The sequence below is a fragment of the Hippoglossus stenolepis genome, chromosome 3, assembly GCF_022539355.2.
Source record: "Hippoglossus stenolepis isolate QCI-W04-F060 chromosome 3, HSTE1.2, whole genome shotgun sequence".
Taxonomy (NCBI): domain Eukaryota; kingdom Metazoa; phylum Chordata; class Actinopteri; order Pleuronectiformes; family Pleuronectidae; genus Hippoglossus; species Hippoglossus stenolepis.
Genome location: NC_061485.1, coordinates 2,285,163 through 2,310,340, shown reverse-complemented (window position 1 = coordinate 2,310,340; position 25,178 = coordinate 2,285,163). Strand labels below are relative to the sequence as shown.

Here is a 25,178-nt window from a genome sequence, read left to right as displayed (position 1 = left end):
ATCTCAAAGTGGTTTCATAAGGAGCGTGTTGGTTCTGGTGGAGGTCTGAGCTCTTTTGAGTGATTCTGAGATTAGTCACCAACTTCAATGAAGCTGTGTCCTAATGCAGGGGCCACACTAGAGGAAACTAAACCTCTTCAGAGCAGGTCACAGTAGAAACAGTCTCTACTCTGTGTGTGAGGGTCCAGGTTCATTACTGAAGAACAGAGGAGGATCCATGGACTTGTCACTCTTCAGAGACACACACACAGCTGACCCTGGAGACTCTGCCTCAGTCTGTGGTCCTGACTCTGCAAACACAAACATGTTTTTATTCAGAACACATCATTCACTGGTTCATTTCTGAGGATTCAGTTTGGAGGTTCACATGTTTGGAGCAGGTATCTCTTACTTTTGTGTGTGAGGGTCCAACTTGCTCTGAAATGTCCTCGTCCATGTTACACTGGGCCGCGCGGCTCAGCTGTGGTTCAGGCCACGCTGCTCTCTAGATGTTCAAGGTCTGGTCTATTTCTTCTCGTTTGCGCTCAGCTTACAGCAGAACACAGTGAAAATGACCTTTCACCTCAGTTTCAATGTTTATCTGTTGAAAATGTCACAAACACAAATATTTGCAACACTTCCTGTAGCCTACCCATTTCCAAATAAAAGCACTCCAGCTGCTTCTGTCGACTGATTCAACTATTAATTTTTAAATGTAATTATTGTGAAATAGATGCAGGGCTTCAGTTTGTGGGTACTGGTATTTATTTGAGTACACAGGACTTTTATATTCAAGGAAATACAGTGATCACATCAGAAACCTCAGGGAAGGAAGTGTTACATTAAAGTAAAACGTCAGGTGAAGGACAATAGTCTCTCTCTCTCTCTCTCTCTCTCTCTCTCTCTCTCTCTCTCTCTCTCTCTCTCTCTCTCTCTACGTTGTCTTTCCTGACAGGTGACCTCAGGAATGACAGTGAGAGTGTGACAGTAAAACTTTCAGGAAGTTGTGTTCACACTCACCTGCTCACATTTCTTCCTTCTGCTCATCCAGGTGAAAATGGAGTCTGACACTTCCTGTTCTCAGGCTCCTTCCTCCTGTTGAACCAACTACACATGAAACCACCCAATCCCGCTCGTTGACATGAAGATGTGAACTGTCCACAGTTCATGCTTTATTGTGATGGTTAGTACGTCGGCGACAAAACTTAGACTGTATTGAAGTTAATAAATGGACGTGCGTGTGGGATCCTGAATCCAGATGTTCACTTTAACACTGAGTCCTTACTGTGAGCGCTCCTGGGACTGAGCTGCATAATGTTAGTTTTCATGATGTTTAAATGAGCCTCATAAACTTAACTGTACACTGTTAAACAAAAGATAAATGACTGATCTGCTGGTTCTGGCAGCTAAAGATATCATTAAAGAGGTGAAGAAAGATCTACACTGAGATGTAAACTATAAGTGTGGCCACTAGGGTGAGTGGCCTCACAGACATGCTGTAAATGTGAAATGAGTGGCAGTTGTAAATTATTGTAGTTTTTCAAATCCAGAGTTGTTCTTTTAAATGGTTCACAAAAATATTTTGATTTATAAAAAATAAATAAAATGAACAAAACTTAATTTTACAGATGTGAGATTAATGGTTAAGTGTGTTTAGATCTTTCTTCAAAATATTAAAGACATAAAAACTGCTGTTTAGTGTTTTCTTCTTTTATGAGACCGAGCAGCTCTTCATCATTTCACCTCATTTGTGTTACTTTACTGTTTCTCCTCTTCAAATAAAAACAGAAAATGAAATCTGGGCAAAATAAATGAGTAAATAAACACATCATCTATCTATTGCTTCATATAATAAACGTGACTTTCTTTATTCGTGCTGAGTTGCTTTTCGTTGAGAGGAAACTTGAATGTTGTGCTGTGCTGAGTGAAGCTAAAAACTCTGAGCTGCTTGTGAACGGTTCTGTGGGTTGAGAGAAACAAGAGAGTCATTTAAAAACTGATGAGTTGATGACACTCTGGGATTTAATTTAATATTTAAATCTCAGCTGAGACATAGAATACAATAAACTGAAGAAGCTCGAGGTCATTTGAAACTTATTATTACTGTATGTGTGTGAGCAGCTTTAAATAAAGATTATTAGATTTGAATCAACCGCTGGGCGGAGCTAACACTTCACAGAAACAACCATCAGCACGTGCAGTGTGTTAAAGGAGAGAGAGAGAGAGAGAGAGAGAGAGAGAGAGACACACACACACACACACAGAGAGAGAGAGAGAGAGAGAGAGAGAGAGAGAGAGAGAGAGAGAGGCAGGAGGAAGCTGCAGCTGTTTCTTTTCTCAGTGATGTTACACAAACACAGAGAGATGGACTGAGAGAGTTTTATTCAGAGGAAGACTTTTGAATAACTTTAATTATGACACATTTGTCAAATAAAACCTAATTATCCAACTATGTGAACAGAAAAGGATAACTCCTTTCATGCACACACACACACATCATACACCAACACTAGAGTTAAAATGTTTCCTGCTAAAAATTTAAAACCAGAGACTGGCTGTCCCCCAGTGAGCACAGGACCTGTCCAACACCCCACACAGCCCTGAAACCCTCCATGTTCGATCTTCAGCCGAGCTGCCACCAAACCCCTCAGACAGCGCAGTGGATCAGTCCAGCCTCCCCCAGCCATTTTGTTCTTGCGACTTATCCAAATCGCTATTTTTGCATTCGCAAAGAGAAAATTCATTAAAACCATTGTGTGTTTTTTCCTTGATGTGTACCCGGGTCCAAACACAAAGAGTGGCACAGAGAAAACCTCTCCCAAACCCCCCACCCACTCCCGCAGCTGTTCAAAAGTGCCCGCTAATCGGGGACAGGACACTACTAAGTGTTCTAGGGTCTCTGGCAGTGAGCAGAAAGGACACCCCCCCTCAGTGCTCGGGTCCAGGTGAGCTCTGTATCTGTTTGTAGCTAGAGCTCCATGTATAATCCTCCACTGGATGTCTGCCATCCGTTTCTCCACAGGAGGTTTATACAGGACCCGCCAACTGCCACTAGGGGAAGAGTCTGAGTCAAACACCTCAGTCCATCTCGACTCCCTGACTCCTGCAAGAGAGCGGTGGTTCAGGACCTTCACACAGCTGCAGTACAGCTGTTTCCCTCCAGAGGTGTTGAAAGTGCCCAGTGCTGGAGTCCTGAGGGTTAGCAGTTGGCCGCTCTCTTCTCTCCACTCCCCCACAGCAGGACTCACATTCAGGATAGGAAACCTGTACTCCTTTACTTTTGTCCACTGGTCAGCCTGACTTTGGCTCTGGGCGAAGGTCCGAAGAGGCTGGGGCAGTGACTGCCACACCTCGTCCACGAGGCTCCGCAGCACTCTGGTGGATCTTATCCCCGTCACCTCCGCCAGCCTCTCAAGTGACGTCCGTGTCAGGTGGCCCAGCTTCACTATACCTGCCTCCCTGAACTTGTTCTTAACTGTAGTTGACGTTAGGACCGAGTCGGCCAGGAGCCCATTGTCGAACAGTGGCTCCTCAAAGAGCCACATCCCAGGCGTGGGGTCAGGAGGCCTAATGAAGCTGAGAGTCCTCCAGGCATCTATCACAGAGGTATAATAACAGCTCAGTCCAGTCAGTTTGTGCTGAGGAGAGTTCATCAGGAACAGCTGCTTATCATACCCGAGGCCCCCGGCTCTCCAGAGCAGCAGGCGTGCCACAGCCGACCAGCACAGTGGGGAGCCGTACAGCAGCCTCTGGGCTGCCTGCAGTCTAAAAGCAGCCGTCCTGGAGCTGATGTCCGTTAGTCCATGGCCCCCCTCTGCCACAGGGAGGTACAGAACGGACGCCCGCACCCAGTGATGATCTGACCAAAAGAAGTCCACCAGCAGCCTCTGCAGTTGTTCCATGAGTCCCGGTGGAGGAGTAAGCACCTGGAGTCTGTGCCACAGGGATGCTGCAACCAGGTTATTGACTATCAGAGTTCTTCCCCTGTAGGACAGCTGGGGTAGCAACCATTTCCATTTAGACAACTTTGCTTGCACCTTCCCCAGCACTCCCTCCCAGTTCTGCCTCTCTATTTCTTCACTGCCTAGATGCAATCCGAGGACTTTTAACCCTCTTATTCCCCAGGTCAGGTTCCCAGGGAGACGGGGTATTCTCCCTGCGTCCCACTGACCAATCACACAGGCCCCACTCTTTTCCCAGTTCACTTTTGCTGTCGTAGCCTTCTCATATACTGCCAGACTGCCCTCTAATTCCTGGATGTCCCCCTGACCTTGGACAAGGACGTTTACGTCATCAGCATAAGCTGATACTATTATAGGGGGGCTGTGAGCCAGCTCAGGCAGACGCAGGCCTTTCAGCCGAGCCCTGAGCCGACACAGGAGAGGTTCGATGGCCACGCTGTACAGCTGGCCTGAGATGGGGCATCCCTGCCTGATCCCTCTTTTGACTGGTACAGGTCTGCTCAGCCCTCCCCCCACCTTCACCACACAACACGTATCATTATATAATAATTTCACCCAGGACAGAAAGTGCTTCCCGACACCAAAAGCCTGCAGTGTGGCAAACAGGAATGAACCTTTCCTTTCCCAAACGACTCCTTCAATACATTCAGCAGGTCCTGTCCCATAATATTCCAGAAATGTTGTAAAAAATCTGCCGGTAATCCGTCCAACCCTGGTGCCTTGCCTGCAGCCGTCTGTGACACTGCAGTGGTCAGCTCCTCCAGAGTGATGTCGGAGCTCAGGGTGTCTCGTTCACCTGGACTCAGCTGTGGGAGGTCCTGCAGCAAATCGGCAACAGCTTCCCCGTCACATTCCTCTGCCCCAAACAGGTCGGTATAGAAATCCACCGCGTGTCTCCTCATCTCGGCTGGTTCCGATGTTAGGTTCCCACCCGGCAGCCGGAGACACACCATCTGCTTCCCCTGGGCCACGGATCTCTCCAGGTTAAAAAAGAAGGTGGTAGGTGCGTCTATGTCTCTTAATAAGATAAGATAAGATAAGATGAAATAAGACGAGATAAGATAAGATAAGATAAGATAAGATAATCCTTTATTTGTCCCACAATGTGGAAATTTGCAATGTTACAGCAGCAAGAGTCAAAAATATGCATCAGTAAAAAATAATAAGTAACATTCATTATGTGTAAGTGTAAGAAAAATATCGAAATATGAGTGGAATAAAAGCTAATAATGGGACGTACCACATCAGAGAGCATTATGCAAAACGTGGGGGGGGGGGTAAGGTGTGGATCACTGAGGTGTTCCTCAAAGCTTCGCTCCAACATCCTCGAGGAGCAATGACTCCTCACTACATCGGCCTCCGTCCTCTAACGGATGAGAGAGAAGGAGAAACTGGATTAAACAGCAGCAGGAAGAAGAGAAGAGGTGAAGTCCGGCTGCTCTGTTAAAAACACCATCAAGTCCACGTTAGGTTCAACACCTGTCTGAGACGAGGCCCTTTCCTGCAGCGCACACTCACAGACTATAACATCATTACATCTCACTCTCAGGGTGGAGCTCCTCCGTCCTGTCGGAGCAGCACTGCACAGATCTGATGTTTACACCAGGAGACGGAGAGAAGAACATGAAGGAGAAAAGACGGAGCCAGATCATTTCTGTTTTCCCTGGAACTTGATGAGTAAGAACAATTGAAGCTGCACCAGAGGCTGTGACTGAAGGTCGGTTCCTTCACAGCGACACAAGGCTCCTTCAAATGCAGCAGACACCTATCCCACAATCCTTTGCACTTTGTGACTGAACTGTTTTCAAAGCAACAAAGGCGACAGCGATCAATGAGACCAGAACCTCTGATGTTTATACTTTTAAACTTAAGTCTCCGGCTTCAACTCAACTGAACAGCTGACGGTGTACGTGATAAAACCCAAAACAAGGGGCATTCAAACTGCAGTTCTGTTGCTAGGTAACAGAAGTTAGGGCGGGACAAGCTGGCGACGAAAGAGGAAATCCTCCGTATACCAGACTGGCTCATTTCCGTTCGGCCTTTGTCGGCGACCCGGCAGGATGTGACCCTGAATTTGAACACAGCTTACGTAACGTTCACTGAGCAACGGCGCCCTCTTCAGGCACACGTGGGATTCAATCTGTTGAGCTACGTGTCGAGCGACAAGCAGTTTTTATGTAGAGAAAAACAAAGTATTGATGTGTTGATGCGTCGTCCGTGAACTGAAATCAATAAAGATGGATGACACATCTCCACTTCCTCGCACAATCCAGGAATGAAGCCAAAATACCAGCTGCTAACTCGGAGTAATTAAGGGTCCATGACCTAAACTGTAACCAGCCACCAGGGGGCGGTCGAGACACTTTGGCTGTGTGTGTGTGTGTGTGTGTGTGTGTGTGTGTGTGTGTGTGTGTGTGTGTGTGTGTGTGTGTGTGTGTGTGTGTACTTACAAACATCGGCTTATGTTAAACGAGACTAAATCTTAATTGAAGCATCTCTGAGCAGAACTCTCTGTTTTGGCTCGTTCCGTTTACTCAGCTCAGACGTGGCTCACTCACATTCAGTCTCAGGATCTAATTTCAAGTCAAAGTCTTTTGGGCTCAGGTCCAGTGAACATTGAGCTTTTATTTACACTGTGTGGTCCATCAAATCAGTGTGTGACTGTCTGCTGCATTCAGATGAAGTTAAGAAGCACATGTGACTAAAAGAAAAGATCAGAGTCACGTCCAGGCCTCGATTTAAAAAGTATTTAAAGCTGCGATTAGTCAAAATGATCACAATACTAAAAACAAATCAAATACCTGCAGCTAAAGAACAAGGAAAGACACACAACCACTGAGGACTGATATTTATGAGTGCAATTTGGTGCAGATCCAAATAAAAATCAGGATCTAGTAAATTTGAATGTGGTTTCAGGTGTGTGGTCTCGTTTTCTCCTTGTCACCTTTATTCTCAGACTCACCTGAGTTGCGTCTTTTCCCCTCCACAGTCGGTAACCATGGTGAAGGAGAGCGTGCCCCGCTGGGTCCACCGGGACTCTGACGAGGGTCTGATCCATGTGAATGTCGGAGGCCTGAAGAGGAGCCTGTGCTCCACCGCGCTGAAGAAGTTCCCAGACACCAGACTGGGAAAACTGCTGTCATGTGACTCGGAGGAGGACATTCTGCAGGTGGGTCAGGTTTTCACACAAATGTCGGGATAATATCGTCCTGACATGTTGTGTAGTTAGTGTTTGTGAAGCAGCAGCAGCAGGTTGTCGGGTCCGACTCGTTCAAACAGGAACATGTGGGGAACATCCAGGCGAGGGGCGGAGCCTGTAGAGCAGCAGGAGGCCGGACATGACGTATAAACTCTGCTGTGGAAAGATCAGTGTTGTTGTTTACAGCTCATCCACACCGGCGTCGGCCCTCATCACCAAAAGATCTGGAATCTCCTCGTGTTTCCAAGTGGACGTCTTCGTCTTCTACGTGTACGGCTCCTCTTCTTCATCCTGAGATGTTTGTTCTTCCAGTTTCACGTCCGTCACATGTTAGAATGTTCCAGACCTTTTCCAGCTGTTTTCTAACATCGACTCACTCTCACATTTTCTGACATATTTATCTGGAGAAACTGACTCTGAACATTTGTTGTCATGAACTTCTCAATGTTCACTATTCTTCTTTACTTCACCAGAGACTCTGTGTTTCTCGTGTGAAGAAGCAGAGCAGATTGTTCGGAACTCTGAAAACATCTTCAACTGAATATTTAAAGGTCCAGTGTGTAAGATTTAGGTGAAAGGATCTATTGACAGAAAGAGACTGAATATAACATAATCCTAATGATGTTTTCACAAGTTTCATCTAAACTGTACAAATTATTGTTTTCTTGACCCTAGAATGGGCCTTTATATTTAAATACTTTATATTTACATCAGGAGCAGGTCCTCTCTACGGAGGCAGCCATGTTTTTTACAGTAGCCCAGACTGGACAAACTAAAGCTTTTGAGATTCAAGGAAAACTGAAGGTACCACAGGTTCTCTCTCATGTTTGGAGGAAGGGGGTGTTCAGCTACACACTGAACCTTTAAGAAAATCACAAAAAACGTATAAAGCGTAAAAAGTGTCAAATAACAAATTGATGAAGAAGCATTTTACTGTCCTCTTCAAAATAAGTTGCTATAATGTATCATCAGAATTTTATATTATTATTATTTTTATAATTGTTATTGTTAGTAACTTAATATTACATGACTTAATTTTAGTATGACATTTTCCCGCTGACATTTTACCAGGAGGCTGCAGGAAAATGTCAGAAAATGCAGCAACAGACATTCGTACATTTGCATTCTCACATATTGCCCCTTTCAAAATATTGTGTAAAATCCCGCCAGATGAATTCCTCACATTGTGGCTCATGAAAGTCAAACTTGATGAGGCTGAGATAGAAGAAGACGTGGTTAAAAAACTAAATATAGGTATAAATGTTTAACTTCTCTTTCTCCTGCTTGTTGTCCCCAGAAGTTCAGATGCACTCGTCCAATACTATTTGAGACTCAGCATCTGGGGTAAAAAATGTGTAAAATTATACAGTATATGTATATTTTTGTTATAATTTTTCAGTCAGTTGACGTAAAGCCTGAAGAGAACATTTTGGGTTGGTTTGTGTCTGTATCGACTATAAAAAACACTTTGCATTTTTAATTTTGGTACTTGTACTTGTACTTTTGATACTTAAGTACATTTCAACACCAGATACTTTTGATACCTAAGTACATTTAATATGAGCGACTTTAAGACTTTGACTCAAGTCATTTTCTTACAGGTGACTTTAACTTTTACCGGAGTCACTTTCAGGTAAGATATCTGTACTTTTACTCAAGTACTTCTTTCAAGTACTTTATACACCACTGGTTCAGCCCCACACTGTGTATTTAGCAGCTCGCTGCTGAACACAAACACAATGAAGCCGTTAGTGTGGTTATTAATAATGATATGAAGAATTAGAGCAGCTGCGTTAATGAGCTGACAAAGCAACAACACTCTGGACCAATGGAGTCAACACATCGATGCTAACGCTAACAGGAAGAGCTAAGTGACCGACTCAGAGGAAATGACTCTGAACAGGAAGGAATCTGTGAGTCAGTGTGAAACACGTTCAGTTCGCTTCATGTGTGAAACTGGTTCAAATGAAAGTCTCTGTTAAAACGCTGTTTGCTGTAGTGACGTGTAGCAGCTCCTCCCCCTGAGTTCCTCCAATCAGCTGAGTGATGAGCTTCACGTGCTGCAGGTGTGTGGGACCACTGCTCCGGGATCTTCTTCTGCTGTCATGGAGGGTGGCACCTGAGGTTCAAGGTGCATTAGCGCCCCCTACTGTGCTGGAGTGTTTGGTCTGCGGAAATACATGAAGACAAATAAAAAACCCTTCAACTTAAATCCTCCTCATTGATCCAGTTTCTTTTAAAAACTCAAACTTTGTATTTCGCTTCCTCAATACTGAACAGATTCTTTAGGTTTAACATTTCCTCAGCTGCTTCTGTAGCTTTTCTCTTTCTCTTTATATTCCTGATGCTCCACACTTTCTTCCCCTGAGCCACATTCACACTGATGGATGATATTAAATGATTGTTGTGTTTAATCCTGTGAGTCCTCATCTTCACCTTGATATGACTGTTTGCTCTCTGCTGTTTTAATCATTGTTTTCATTCATCCCACTTTTTGTTTTGTTTCATATCGATGATCCTTTTCCTCCCTCATGGTTTTTCCAGTCAGTCATGATGTTGCTTCTAATTCCTGCTTTAGCTTGGGCCTCACTGAAAGCTTCCTCTATGACTCTCTCCTGTTTGAAAGATTGTTTTGTCCATTTCATTGCCCTCGATGCTCAGTGAGCTGGGATCCACACGAACCGGACTTCTGTTTGTGTGTGATGTCGTCTGAATAGTGTCTGGTGTGTTTCATACAGTGTATCTGCTCTGCTGTGGGATGACTGTACTGATGCCAATGCTGATTAATCTGGTTTTGCTCTGTCCACTGTGATGCCATTGCTATTGCCAACATCTCAACTGGATATACTGTGATCTGCTGTTCTTTCCTTTATATTTAGATTTAATTCTGGGACAACAAACCCAGTCTTTCCATTCTTTGGCTCCTTTGATCCATCTCTATATTGGGAACAGAGTATTATGTGTAGTCCTTAACCTTCCCTCCTGCTACGGGAACTCAGAGTATCACCAGATTTCAACACACAGGAATACATGCATCTGAATACACTGGCATTTCATTTCTTAAATTACAACCTGGTTTAAAGTTAATTAGTTATTATGGTGCACACACCACAAGGCAATGCATTGCAGTGCGGAGCACAAGGACGTTTGTATAAAATCCTTGTTTTCTATGAAATATCGTACAAAGTTTCCTCTGAGATTTAAAGATGCTGTGCTCTTCATCGACTCTTCTTCATACTATATGTTTGACATTCACTTTTCTTCTGGTTGTTTCCATGATGTCAAACTGGTGATTTTGTTCTTTTACCTGCACCAAGGACGAGATGTTTCCACCTGTTTGTTTGCAAGAAGAAAGAAAAGCAGAGTCATGATTCCAGTGAAGTCGGTGGAAGGATGTTTATTGAGCATTAAAGCAGAGACAAGTAGAAACAGGACTTTTCTCTCTGAGATGTTTTCTTCTCGTTAGATCTGGTTGGTCACAGAGGAAATGATCCATGTGTTTGACTCATAGACTGAATATAAAGGCTTTGACTGGGATGTGCTGCTGTTATACTACAGCGCCACCTGTGGGTCAAAAGTAGAAAAGCAACCACCGCTCCTACAGCTGATGCAGAAATGAAAACGTCCCATTTTTAAGTCCAGAGTTTTGATCTTTTGTGTCAAAGACAAAACTCTGATTTTAAACTCAAAGTGATTTCAATGTGTTTAACTTTGTGTGGAACTAAATCAATTTGTGACGTGAATCCAGGAACTTTAAGATCATAAACAAACATATACACAGAATGTGGTTCTACACACATGGAGACATACTGAGGGACAAAGGGGACAATAATAAAGACAAACTTAAATACACTGTATGTGACTCTTTATAGAGGGTTTATATATTCTGCTTGTGTCATTTCAATAAACACATTCTTCATGTGAATAAACACAATCGGGGCAAGAAGGTTGCTGGTTTGAATCTTGTTCAGATGGGGTCTTCCTGTGTGGAGTCTGCATGTTCTCCCCGTGTTCCGGCTTCATCTCACAAACACATGCAGATTAGGGGTTGTGTAGATTGGAGACTACACACAAGCTGCTGCTGCTTCAGCCTCTGGATCCTCAGGACACAGCTCAGCCTCCGTCCACACACACTGTCCTCTTCACACTCAGCTCCACAAAGATCACCACCTCCATCTGTTGAGAGAAGAAGACATCAGTGTTCCAGAGACTCACTTCATCAGCTGTGAGTCAGTGATGCAGCACATCCAGTAGAAAGAGCAGCAGGGACTTCAGTCCTGTTCAGAGGTGGAGCAGCTTCCTCTCTGCTTCATGTTCACGTGTTGGAATGAACACGCTAAGAGCTAAGTGTGTTTCCTCTGCATGTCAAAGTGCAGAGTGGACACCTGAGAGGTGGATTTACTGCTGTTACAGGTGAAGACATGTTTCACTGTGTGTTGATGAACATCTGCTTCTGACAAACTGGGACCAGATGAGACAGATGGACCTCAGCAGAGGTTCTGCTCTGTATAAAGAGCTCCTGGTTACCATGGTGAGGACACACACTGTCTCACTGACTCTGAGGACACACACTGTCTCACTGACTCTGAGGACACACACTGTCTCACTGACTCTGAGGACACACACTGTCTCACTGTCTCTGAGGACACACACTGTCTCTGAGGACACACTGTCTCACTGTCTCTGAGGACACACACTGACTCACACTGTCTCTGAGGACACACACTGTGGTGGAAACCTCTGACATCACTACTCAATAGAAACACATGGACCTATCTTCAGGAAGCTGACTGAGTGCATCTGGTGTTTTGGTGACAGGATGAGTCTGGAGAGATTGAGATGTTCTGGGTGAGTTAGAGATCAACTGAACCAACCAGACGTTGATTTAAACTTCCCTTATCCGTCCTTTAAGGAGAGTGCACCACACAACAGTGGAGAGTCACTGTGGTCAGTGGGCGGAGCTTCAATACGGGTTGATCTCCAACTTAACCTGGAGCAGGTTAGCCGTTCATCAGAAGTTACCATGGTGATTTACCTCGTTAAAAGTGGCCGAGCTCGTAGGACTGAAAAACTAAACCTGAAGTTAACCTGAAAACCACAAATCCTGCTTGGTAGCACAGACCCTGGATCTGTGATACTGACTGTGTTTAGTAACATACTGATGAAAGCAGCGTGGACTGACTCCAACCATCTACTGACCTCAGAGTCTCCAGTCGACAGGTTGGACTCTGCTCCAGATCAAGCAGCTCCTTCACTCCTGAGTCCTGCAGGTCGTTTCCTCTCAGATCCAGTTCTCTCAGATGAGAGGGGTTTGACCTCAGAGCTGAAGCCAGAGAAGAACAGCTGATCTCTGACAGTCTGCAGAGACTCAACCTGGATAAAGAATAAAACTTAACTGTAAATTAAACTGAGTTCATGTGTGAAAATAACAGACACATATTCATGTCACACAGACTCATAACATGGAAGATAAATATGAAATCAGACATGTTGGACTAAAAACGAGTCCTGATTCAGTACAAATAGATTATTTGGACCCGGTCTCTGTCCTGCAGATCAGTTTAGGAAATCCAGAACTAAACTCAGTGTTTTAACAAGTAGCTGAATATTTAAAATGTCACAAATTAATGAATGAATGGATTCAAGTTAAATTAGAATTAAATGAGATAAATTGTGTATAAATGGTTTTATAGATATGATATCCAGTTCTCTCAGATGAGAGGGTTTGACCTCAGAGCTGAAGCCAGAGAAGAACAGCTGATCTCTGACAGTCTGCAGTGAATCAACCTGGATAAAGAAATATGAATATTTGAATGTGTCCTCCTGTTGTTGTGGATCGTCATCATGTCAACACAGACTCTCAACATGCTGCTGACCTCAGTCCAGTCTGTGACCTGAAGATAAATATCAGATCAGACATGTTGGACCATTGTTTCATTCATCTCCTTCTTCTCTGTGTGTTGGTCACTGAGCAGGTTTGTGTAATTAAACACTGTTTAAAGTAGGGATGGCTCCTGACAGTCACTTCCTGTTTGTTTCTATACTTATCAACTGTCCAACGTGTTTCAATAAGAATGTGTCTTATTCTGAAAACCTGAGGAGGACGAGTGCTCGGCCTCAGTCCACATGTTATTTACTGACACTTTCTTAGTGATCAGGAGCAGGTGAGTGCAGGTGAATGGAGTTGATGAGGTGGACGTGACTGACAGGCTGGGTGAGTGACAGATGACCAAGGGACAGTGAGCAGAGCAGAACTGAGACAATTTAAATAAATAATGACCCAATAAGAAAGAAAGTCTGAAAAGTGAAGAAGGATTTAAGGACCTCAGAGTCTCCAGTCGACAGTTTGGACTCTCCAGTCCAGAACACAGCAGCTTCACTCCTGAGTCCTGCAGCTCGTTGTCACTCAGATCCAGTTCTCTCAGATGTGAGGGTCTGACTTCAGAGCTGAGACCACGACTTCACAGTGAGTCTCTGAGAGTCGACAACCACTGAGTCTGTAATTAAAGAAAATATCAAATCTGTGAGAATTAAATCAGAAAACACAACATTCATACAAAACGTGATCATGTGACCCTCACCCTGGTAAATCCCCTTTTTGTTAAAAACTCCTCAAGAGAATCCTTTCAAATTTGGTCCAAGCGTTCATTCAGAATAACAGAGGAACTCATTAGATTCAGGGGGTCAAAGGTCAAAGGTCAAGGTCACAGAACATGTTCATGGCCTTTTGAACATGATGTCTCAAGTCTGTCTTTCGGGGATTTCTTCACATTTTGACTCAAAGAGAAACTGATTAGATTTCAGTGGTCAAAGGTCAAAGGTTACAGTGACCTCATATTATTGTGAAGTCAACATGTCAGGAACCTGGAGGGACGGACACTGCACTGGTTGGTGGTGGCGTACAAACGCAGGGTGGGAACACACACACACACAAGAGTCTTCACTGTGGATCCCAGTAAAGCTCTGGACTCACTGGCTGAAGTGTGAGGAACATCGACCTGCAGAGCCAGGTACACACACACACACACACACACACACACACACACACACACACACACACACACACACACACACACACACAGACAGAAAGGCTGCACTAACAGTGTTGACCACTGCAACACCATGCTGCCCAAACAATGAGAATCATTTAACACTGAGTGTATTTGAAGAACGACTCATCTCCACTGATTGAACATGTTATTGATCATGTCTGGACTCACAGAGCCTTCCTGCAGTTCCTCACAGCTGGGATCAGTCTCCTCGACCCTGGTCTGATGTTTTGAACTCCTTTAGGTCCAACTCATCCAGAACCTCCTCTGACATCTGCAGCATGTAGGCCAGAGCTGAGCAGTGGATCTCAGAGAGTTTCTCCTTTGATTTGTTCTCTGACGTCAGGAACTGTTGCATCTGCTGATGAACTGAGTGGTCGTTCATCTCAGTCAGACAGTGGAAGATGTTGATGCTTCTGTCAGGAGAAATGTCATCACTCTGCATCTCCTTCAGGTTGTTGATGACTCTCTGGATGATCTTTGGATTGTTCCCTGTCCGACCCAGCAGGCCTCCTAAGACTCTCTGGTTGGACTCCAGACTGAGGCCGTGAAGGAAGCGAACAAACAGGTCCAGATGACCATTTGTACTGGTGAGGGATTTCTCCATGGTTTTCTTCAGGAGGTCATCCAGGGAGAAAGTACCCCATGTGTTCCCATATGTCCCCAAGAAGTTGTTGAGTTCTTTTCTGTTCCTCTTGGTGTAACAGTGGAACATGTAGACTGCAGCCAGAAACTCCTGAACGCTCAGATGAACAAAGCAGTAGACTGATTTCTGGAAGATCACACACTCTCTTCTGAAGATCTCAGTACAAACTCCAGAGTACACCGAGGCCTCTGTGACACTAAGACCACACCGCTCCAGGTCTTCTTGGTAGAACATGATGTTTCCTTCCTCCAGATGTTTAAGCGCCAGCCTCCCCAGCTTCAGAAGAACGTCCCTGTCAGCCTCCGTCAGCTGCTGTGGAGTCGTCTCATGTCCCTCACCGTACTTGTTGTTCTTCCTCTTTGTCTGAACCAGCAGGAAGTGTGAGTACAGGTCAGTCAGGGTCTTGGGCAGCTCTCCTCTCTGGTCTGTGGTCAACATGTGCTCCAGAACTGTAGCACTGATCCAGCAGAAGACTGGGATTTGACACATGATGTGGAGGCTCCTGGACGTCTTGATGTGTGAGATGATTCTGCTGCACAGCTCTTCATCACTGAATCTCCTCCTGAAGTACTCCTCCTTCTGGGCGTCAGTGAAGCCTCGTACTTCTGTGACCCTGTCAACACATGTAGGAGGGATCTGATTGGCCGCCGCAGGTCTGGAGGTTATCCAGGCGAGCCGAGGAAGCAGATTCCCCGGATGAGGTTTGTCAGCAGCACGTTGACTGATGACCTCTGTGTGACATCAGACACAAGCTCCCTGTGGTTGAAGTCCAGAGAAAGTCTGCTTTCATCCAGGCCGTCAAAGATGAACAAAGGTTTACAGACAGCGTCTCTGCCGTGAGCTTCTGTAACGCTGGATGGAAAACACGGAGCAGCGTGAGAAGACTGTGCTGCTGGTCCTTCACCAGGTTCAGCTCCTGAGCGAAAGCACAGTCAGCAGACCCACATCTTGGTTTTCTAAACCCTCGGCCCAGTCCAGAGTGAACTTCTGCACCGAGAAGGTTTTCCAACGCCAGCGACGCCGTTGGTCAGGACGACTCTGATGCTGCTCTGCTGGTCAGTTGAGGCTTTAAAGATGTCGTGGCACTTGATGGGAGCGTCGTGGAGGCTCTTCATCTTGGAAGCCGTCTCAAGCTGCCTCACCTCATGTTGAGTATTAACCTCTTCACTCTGTCCCTCTGTGATGTAGAGCTCAGTGTAGATCCTGTTGAGGAGGGTTCTACTTCCTGTTTCATCAGTTCCTTCAGTCACATGTTCACATCTCCTCCTCACACTGAGCTTATGTTCATCTAAAACCTCCTGCAGACCACGATCTGCTGAAAGACAAGAAACAATGTCAGAGACAGAATCTGAGAATCTGCTGATTGTTTTCATCAGATACAGAAAAACTACAGAAAATAAAAGCTTTTTAACTTTGTGCTTTTATAACGATGTTAAATGTTGATGCTGTATGAAGGAACAAAATAAAACAACATGTGCTGTTGTCAGAAGTGAAGACATCAGCAGACACATGTACAGTGCTGCTCTGACCGGCTGTCTGAGCTCCAGCTCCTGTTCTGGATCTTTGTCCACACTGGGGACAGGAGGAGTCTCCTGAAGAACCAGACTGGTCCCAGTATGAGGTGATGCACTGTCTGCAGAACCAGTGTCCACAGCCAGTGGAGACTGGATCCTTCAGGACGTCCTGACATGAAGCACAGCAGGACGACTGCTCCTCCTCAGAAACATGCCTCCTCTTCCTCTCTCTGTGAAGACATTTCCTGATAACTCACATGTCACAGTCACAGGTTGTCATTACTTCTGTCAAGGAGGTTTTGTTTTCACCCAGTATGTTTGTGTGTTGGTTGGTTCGTTAGTGGGATTATAAAAAACGAGAGATTACCAGTAAACTTGGTGGAAGGTTGTGGTCTGTGAACCAGATCGGGGGTTCCTCTTTCACAGACATGCTCAGAGGACTGATGTTTACCAGTGTGTGGAATTTGGTGCAGATCCAAATCAAAATGAGTCTCTAGTGAATCTCAAAGTGGTTTCATAAGGAGCGTGTTGGTTCTTGGTGGAGGTCTGAGCTCTTTGAGTGATTCTGAGAGATTAGTCACCAACTTCAATGAAGCTGTGTCCTAATGCAGGGGCCACACTAGAGGAAACTAAATCCTCTTCAGAGCAGGTCACAGTAGAAACAGTCTCTTACTCTGTGTGTGAGGGTCCAGGTTCATTACTGAAGTTTAGAGGAGGATCCATGGACATGTCACTCTTCAGAGACACACAGCTGGACCCTGGAGACTCTGCTCTCAGTCTGTGGTCCTGACCTCTGCAAACACAAACATGTTTTTATTCAGAACACATCATTCACTGGTTCATTCTCTGAGGATTCAGTTTGGAGGTTCACATGTTTGGAGCAGGTCTCTTACTTTGTGTGTGAGGGTCCAACTTGCTCTGAAATGTCCTCGTCCATGTTACACCGGGCCGGCTGCGGCTCAGTTGTGGTTCAGGCCACGCTGCTCTTCTAGATGTTCAAGGTCTGGTCTATTTCCTTCTCGTTCTGCGCTCAGTTTACAGCAGAACACAGTTAAATGACCTTTCACACCAGTTTCAATGTTTATCTGTTGAAAACGTCACAAACACAAATATTTGCAACACTTCCTGTAGCCTACCCATTTCCAAATAAAAGCACTCCAGCGTTTCTGTCGACTTCAATTTTTAAATGTTTTTATTGTGAAATAGATGCAGGGCTTCATAGTTTGTAGTACTGGTATTTATTTGAGTACACAGGACTTCTTATATACAAGGAAATACAGTGATCACATCAGAAACCTCAGGAAGGAAGTGTCTCTCTCTCTCTCTCTCTCTCTCTCTCTCTCTCTCTCTCTCTCTCTCTCTCTCAGCCTCCATTATTTTTGGATACTAATTTCATGTAATATTGGTTTATGTCATTTGTAAATCCACCAATAAACCTGCATAGCCATAAACAAACGTTGAATAAAAAAGCATTTTTGCAACTTGAGCATTTCCTAATCTACACTCAGACCAATCAACTACATTAAAGTGAATCAATACAAGCTTGTAAAAGTTCATGTGTCCTTCAACCCCCTGCCACTAAGAGAAGGAAACTCAACATCTCGTATCATGTTCACGTCATAAAGGCTGGAAATGAATTACAGAACTTTATAGACAGTAACACTGAGAGCACATCAGTCAGCAGCTTGAAGCAGCACTCTGTATCTCCACCCAGTTCTATGGCTTTGTGCCCAAATGAAGGTCAAACACAAGCTCTTCAACTTTATATTCACTTTAAAACTCACACAAAACCAGTATAAAGTATATATATATATGTGTGTGTGTGTGTGTGGTGTGTGTGTGTGTGTGTGTGTGTGTGTGTGTGTGTGTGTGTGTGTGTGTGTACCTGGCTCTGCAGGTCGATGTTCCTCACACCTCAGCCAGTGAGTCCAGAGCTTTACTGGGATCCACAGTGAAGACTCTCCACTGGTTGGTGACCACTGCTGTAACGTATGATTGTGAAAACACGTTCTGTTATTAAACACTTGATGAACAGATGTGATGAAGATAAAAAGTGAAACTGTGAGTTAACTCTGTGAATTAGTCCTTTGAAGGCTCTTTGTTCCAGACCTGCTGTTCACATCTGTCTCTGGGGATCCAGTGAAAAACACTGTGAGCTCAAACACACACAATGAAGCCAGGTAGTAAACTCAGTGTTTCTTCAAATATAACAGAGTCAACGCTCCTACACTGTGTCCCTGTTGTCACGGTAACCTGAGACAGTTGTAAGTTTAATGTGTTGGACTCAGCCAATCACAGCGTTGAGTCAAACTGTTGATTGACTGACAGAAGTTCATCCTGAATCTTCTTCTCTCTAAAGTCCACGAGTAGAAAAACTGACTCAGAGTCAGTGACAGTAAAATATTATGAATGAATAATATAAATGTTGCTGAACACTCACCAGCCTCAGACTTCACGTCTCCTGCCTCTGCACCTTGTCGTGAGAACAAGTCTGAACACTTTCACTTTCACTTTCACTGTCTCCTCCTCCGCTCGGCAGTTACTGGAAATCATGTGACTCTGAGTGACACACACACACACACACATCACACACACACACACACACACACACACACACACACACACACACACACACACACAGTCACACACACACACACACACACACAGTCACACACACACACACACACACACACACACAAGCTCAGGGGACTGTAACGTATGATTGTGAAAACACGTTCTGTTATTAAACACTTGATGAACAGATGTGATGAAGATAAGGAGTGAAACCACCCAGTTCAAAGTCCAGTTCATACATTCATGTTTTATTGTGATGGTTATGATGTCGATGACAAACTTAGGATCATGTATTTAGTTAATAATGGACGGTGTAGGATCTGAATCCAGATGTTCACTTTAACACTGAGTCCTGACTGTGAGCGTCTCTGGGACTGAGCCGTACAATGTTAGTTTTCATGATGTTTAAACAGGCCTCATAAGCTTTGCTAACAACATCATGTTCAAACAAAGATAAATGACTTTGATCTGCTGGTTCTGCAGCTTGAAGACATTTCATTAAAGAGGTGAAGAAAGATCTACTCTGAGATGTAAGACCAAAGTCTGGCCACTGGTGGAGCCCTCCTCAAGGCATGACTGGCAAGAATGTGAGAATGAGTGGCAGTTGTAAATTGTTTTAGTTTTTCAAATCCAGAGTTGTTCTTTTAAATTGGTTCCTAAAAATATTTTCATTTTATAAAAAAAAATTACAAATAAAATGAACAAACTTCATTTTACAGATGTGAGACCAATAAGTTAAGTGTGTTTAGATCTTTCTTCAAAATATTAAAGACATAAAACTGCTGTTAGTGTTTTCTTGCTTTTATGAGACCGAGCAGCGCTTAAATCATTTCACCTCATTTTCTGTTACTTTACTGTTTTTCCTCTTCAAATAAAACAGAAAATGAAATCTGGACCAATAAATGAGTAAAATAAACACATCATCTATTGCTTCATGCACCATCACGACTTGTGACATTCTTTATTTCCGTGTTGAGTTGTTGAGAGAAACTTGAATGTTGTGTCAGCTGAGCGAAACTAAAAACTCTGAGCTGGCAGCCAGACGTGTCTCTGTGGGTTGAGAGAAACATGAGAGTACATTTTAAAAAACTGATGAGTTGATGGCCTGGGATTTAATTTAATATTTAAATCTCAGCTGAGACACAGAATATTAATAAACTGAGAAGAAGCTCGAGGTCATTTCAAACTTATTATTACTGTGTGTGTAAAGGCAGCTTTAAATAAAGATTATTAGATTTGAATCAACCGCTGGGCGATAACACGTCACAGAAACAACCATCAGCGCATGCAGTGTGTTAAAGGAGAGAGAGAGAGAGAGAGAGAGAGAGAGAGAGAGAGAGAGAGAGACAGGAGGAAGCTGCAGCTGTTTCTTTTCTCAGTGATGTGACACAAACACAGAGATGGACTGAGAGTTGTATTCAGAAGAAAGAAGAGAAAGAAGAAGAAGAAGAAAGGAGGAATAAGACGGAGAAGAAGAAGGAGAGAGAAGAGGAGGAAGAAGAGGGAAGAAGAGGAAGATGTGTGTTCTCTGCATCAGTTTCATCAGTGAAAGTGATAAACCTCTGGACTTGTGATAGGGTGAATCTGAATCTGAGGAGGATGCTGATGAGCAGGTAAAACAAACTTATCAACACTAATATTCCCATTAAAGAAGAACAGAATAAAAGAGGTGAAGAGATTAGAGAACAACAACGAGAGTGTAAAATGGGAATTATATTAGTTATAAAATAATTAAAGATGGGCAATAAAATAGAAGTAATTTCAATTTAAGCACATTTTTTGCCAATTCCTTTATGATTTTGACGATATATCAGAGTCAAAGGTTTTAGAGGCGATTTTGGATGTGTTGTATTATTATTGTTATTATTATTATAATAATAACAGTGGTGTTTATTTATCCAGAGCTTTTAACGATGCTCTGGATCTTTATCACAGAGAAAGCAAATAGTTTTCTCTTTTTTTCCCATTATATTTATTAGTTTTCATAAGTCAACAGGACAACAACATGCAAACACAACAATCAGCAAAACAAAAAAAACTGACTTCTATCAAACCTAATCCTACATAGGAAATAAAGAGTAAATAATACAAAATAAAACTAGTATCTCTTTTCATCACTTTGAGTAATTATAAATCTGAATATATACAGTTTTTGAATAAAATGTTTCTATAAATCAGGCTGTAAATTATATGAACAAATAACATTATATGAATTATATTAACAAGCCCTTAAGGAAAAAAGACCTTACAGAATAGAAAACTGGAATAAACTGCAATAAAACTACTAAAGAATTCAGAATATGAAGGGTTCATTTTGAGCCTTTAAATATTTCTGTGATCTTAATCTACAAACACAAACATTAAGTAAATACAAATCTAAATGCACATGAATATTTTATTTCCTCTCGTCTGAAAAAACATGAAGCCAAAATCTCGGAAGCTGGACCCGAGGCGAGAACCAGTTGCTTGTCTGGAGTGGAGAGTGAAGTTGCGTCATGTTCGGGTGTCGAGAAGGGGAGTTTGTTATCGAGTGTGTTTTCTTCTTCTCTCCACCGCTGAGATTTCAAGCCGCTGAGCTTCTCGTGCCTGAATTATAGATCAACTTTATTTCTGTGTGAGGCAGCAGGCGGCTCCCTGAGGCCTCAGCATGGCTCCTTCATCGACCAGGGAGGGCCACATGGTCTCACACTGTTTGTTTTGAGGCGAGTGCATGATGGGGAAAAAGAGAAACTAGAAGGTCTCATGCATGAATTAGAAAATCTGTAGAAAATGTTGAAAATTGGAGCGAATTGGATGAGATGAGATGAGATGGATGAGATGAGATGAGGCGAGGCGAGGCAGATAAGATAAGATAAGATAATCCTTATTTGTCCCACAATGTGAAATTTGCAATATTACAGCAGAGTCAAAAATATGCATCCAGTAAAATAAGTAACATTCATTGTATGTGTAAGTGGGAGTGTGTGGGGAAGGTAAGGTGTGGATCACTAGGGAGTGTTTCAGGAGCTTCAGGAGCTTTATCTTTTCTCTTAACTAACATGTACAAGTTCCTCAAAGCAACCAACATCCTCGAGCGATGACTCACTCACTACATGGCCTCCGTCCTCTAACGGATGAGAGAGGAAGGAGAAACTGGATTAAACAGCAGCAGGAAGAAGAAGAGGTGAAGTCGGCTGCTCTGTTAAAACACCATCAAGTCCGTTAGGTTCAACACCTGTCTGAGGCCAGGTACTCATAAGCTTTTGCTCTGAACTCTGCTGTCATTACATCTCCCACTCTCAGATTTTGGGCTCCTCAAATCCTGTTGAACAGCACTACACAGATCTGATGTTTACACCCAGGAGACGGAGAGAAGAACATGAAGGAGAAAGATGGAGACGGATCATTTCTGTTTTCCTGAACTTGATCAGTAAGAACAGTTGAAGCTGCACAGAGGCTGTGACTGAAGGTGGTTCCTTCACAGCGCTTCAAGGCTCCTTCAAATCTGCACAGCAGACACCTATCCCACAATCCTTTTGCACTTCGGTAGCTGAACTGTTTCAAAGCAACAAAGCGGCGGCGATCAATGAGACCAGAACCTCTGATGTTTATAACTTTTAAACTTAAGTCTCCGGCTTCAACTCAACTAGACAGCTGACGGTGTACGTTGATAAGAACCCAAACAAGGGAGCATTCAAACTGCAGTTCTGTTTGCTGAAGTAACAGAAGTAGGGCCGGACAAGCTAGCTGACGAAGAGGAAATCCTCCATATACCAGACTGGCTCATTTCAAGATTCGACGTGGCGTGAGATGTGACCCTGAATTTGAGAACTTACAGCTTCGCATCGCGTTCGCAGGCTTGTGGCGCCCTCTTCAGGCACCGCGTGGGATTCGATCTGTTGAGCTCGTGTCGGCGACGAAACGGTTTTATGTAGAAAAAAACAAAGTATTGATGTGTTGATCGTCGTCCGTGAACTGAAATCAATAAAGATGGATAGCATCTCCACTTCCTCGCCACAATCCAGGAATGAAGCCGAAATACCAGCTGCTAACTCGGAGTAATTAAGGTCCATAGCCTAAACTGTAACCAGCCACCAGAGGCAGTCGAGGCCACTTTGTGGCTGTGTGTGTGTATGTGTGTGTGTGTGTGTGTGTGTGTGTGTGTGTGTGTGTTATGTGTGTGTGTGTCTGTACTTACAAACATTGGCTGATGTTCGCGAGACTAAATCTTAATTGAAGCATCTCTGAGGCAGAACTCTCTGTTTTGGCTCGTTCCGTTTATAAGCTCAGGCGTGAACTCACATTTCAGTCTCAGGATCTAATTTCAAGTCAAAGTCTTTTGGGCTCAGGTCCAGTGAACATTGGCTTTTATTACCTGTGTAAGTCCATCCAATCAGTGTGCATGACTGTCTGCTGCATTTCAGATGAAGTTAAAGCACATGTGACTAAAAGAAAGATCGAAGTCCGTCGGAGCCTCGATTTAAAAAGTATTACAAAGCTCTTTGCGATTAGTCAAAATGATCCACAATACTAAAAACAAATCAAATACCTGCAGCTAAAGAACAGAAAGACATACGCTTACTGAGGACTGATATTTGTAAGGTGCAATTTTGGTGCAGATCCAAATAAAAATCAGGATCTAATCAAATTTGAATGTAGTTTCCAGGTGTGAGTCTCGTTTTCTCCTTGTCACCTTTATTCTCAGACTCACCTGAGTTAAATCTTTTCCCCTCACAGTCGAAATTAACCATGGTGAAGGCGTGCCCGCTGGGTCACGGGACTCTGGCGGGGGTCCCCAGTCCGTAGCCAGATGTCGGAGCTGAAGAGCCTGTCACGCGCTGAAGAAGTTCCCCAGACACCAGACTGGGAAAACTGCTGTCATATGACTCGGAGGAGACATTCTGCAGGTGGGTCAGGTTTTCCCTACAAATGTGAGACTATCGTCCTGACATGTTGTGTAGTTAGTGTTGTGAAGCAGCAGCAGCAGGTTGTCGGGTCGACTCGTTTAAACAGGAACATGTGGGAACATCAGGGCGAGGGCGGGCCCTGTAGGGCATGGGGCAGGTTTTGTGTGTCAGCTCTGCTGTGGAAGATCAGATGTTGTTGTTTACAGCTCATCCCCACACAAGGCGTCGGCCCTCATCATAAGATCTGGAACCTCCACCGTGTTTCCAAGTTGGCGTCTTGCGTCTTCTCGTGTGCGGCTCCTCTTCTTCATCCTGAGATGTTTGTTCTTCAGTTTCACGTCCGTCACATGTTAGAATGTTCCAGACCTTTTCCAGCTGTTTTTCTAACAACGAGCTCTGCTCTGAGATTTTTCCTGACATATTTATCTGGAAGAAACTGACTCTGAACATTTGTCATAGAACTTCTCAATGTTCACTATTCTTCTTTACTTCACCAGAACTCTGTGTTTCTGATGTGAAAGCAGAGCAGATTGTTGGAACTCTGAAAACATCTTCAACTGAATATTTAAGGTCAGTGTGCCAAGATTTGGGTGAAGGATCTGTTGACGAAAAAGAGACTGAATATAACACAATCCTAATGATGTTTTTCACAAGTTTCATCTAAACTGTACAATTATAGTTTTCTTGACCTGAGTGAGCCTTTATGTTTTAAATACCATATTTACATCCAGGCAAGTCTCTCTGGAGGCAGCCATGTTTTACAGTAGCCAGACTGGACAAACTAAAGCTTTTGAGATTCAAAACTAGAAGGTACCACAGGTTCTCTCTCATGTTTGGAGAGGGAAGGGGGGGTGTTCAATACACTGAACCTTTAAAGAAAATCACAAAAAACGTATAAAGCGTAAATTATCCAAATAACAAATTGATGAAGAAGCATTTTTACTGTCCTCTTAAATAAGTTGCTATAATGTATCATCAGGATTTTATATTTATTATTTTTTTATAATTGTTATTATTATTAACAATATTAATTATGACATTTTCCGCTGAATTCTCACGCTGACATTTTACCAGGATGCTGCGGAAAATGTCAGAAAATCACAACAACAGACATTCATTACATTTGCATTCTCACATGTGCCTTTCAAAATATTGTGTAAAATCCATGCAGATGAATTCCTCACATTGTGGCTCATGAAAGTCAAACAGTGAGGCTGAGATAGAAGAAGACGTGGTTAAAAAACTAAATATAAATTATAAATGTTAACCTCTTTCTCCTGCTTATTTGTCCCCAGAAGTTCAGATGCACTCGTCCAATACGGCCCGAGACTCAGCATCACAAGGGTAAAAATGTGTAAAATTATACAGT

General features: G+C 43.6%; 1 long non-coding RNA gene and 1 pseudogene across 5 annotated transcripts; both read right to left on the bottom strand.

The window, feature by feature from the left end:
* Positions 1 to 11,165: 11,165 nt before the first annotated feature.
* LOC124851562 lies at positions 11,166 to 15,977 on the bottom strand (annotated as a pseudogene).
* Positions 15,978 to 16,987: 1,010 nt separating this feature from the next.
* On the bottom strand, positions 16,988 to 18,816 carry LOC118121406. 5 transcript variants are annotated; one of them, XR_007032595.1, is made up of 5 exons: positions 18,790 to 18,812; positions 18,459 to 18,477; positions 18,235 to 18,331; positions 17,243 to 17,434; positions 16,988 to 17,142 (listed from the first exon to the last, which is right to left on the bottom strand). It is a non-coding gene; the product is annotated as an uncharacterized LOC118121406 (long non-coding RNA). The 5 variants fall into 5 exon arrangements; XR_007032594.1 differs by having other exon boundaries at positions 17,243 to 17,373; XR_007032596.1 differs by having other exon boundaries at positions 17,243 to 17,373; positions 18,421 to 18,477; positions 18,790 to 18,811.
* Between the last annotated feature and the right edge of the window lie 6,362 nt (positions 18,817 to 25,178).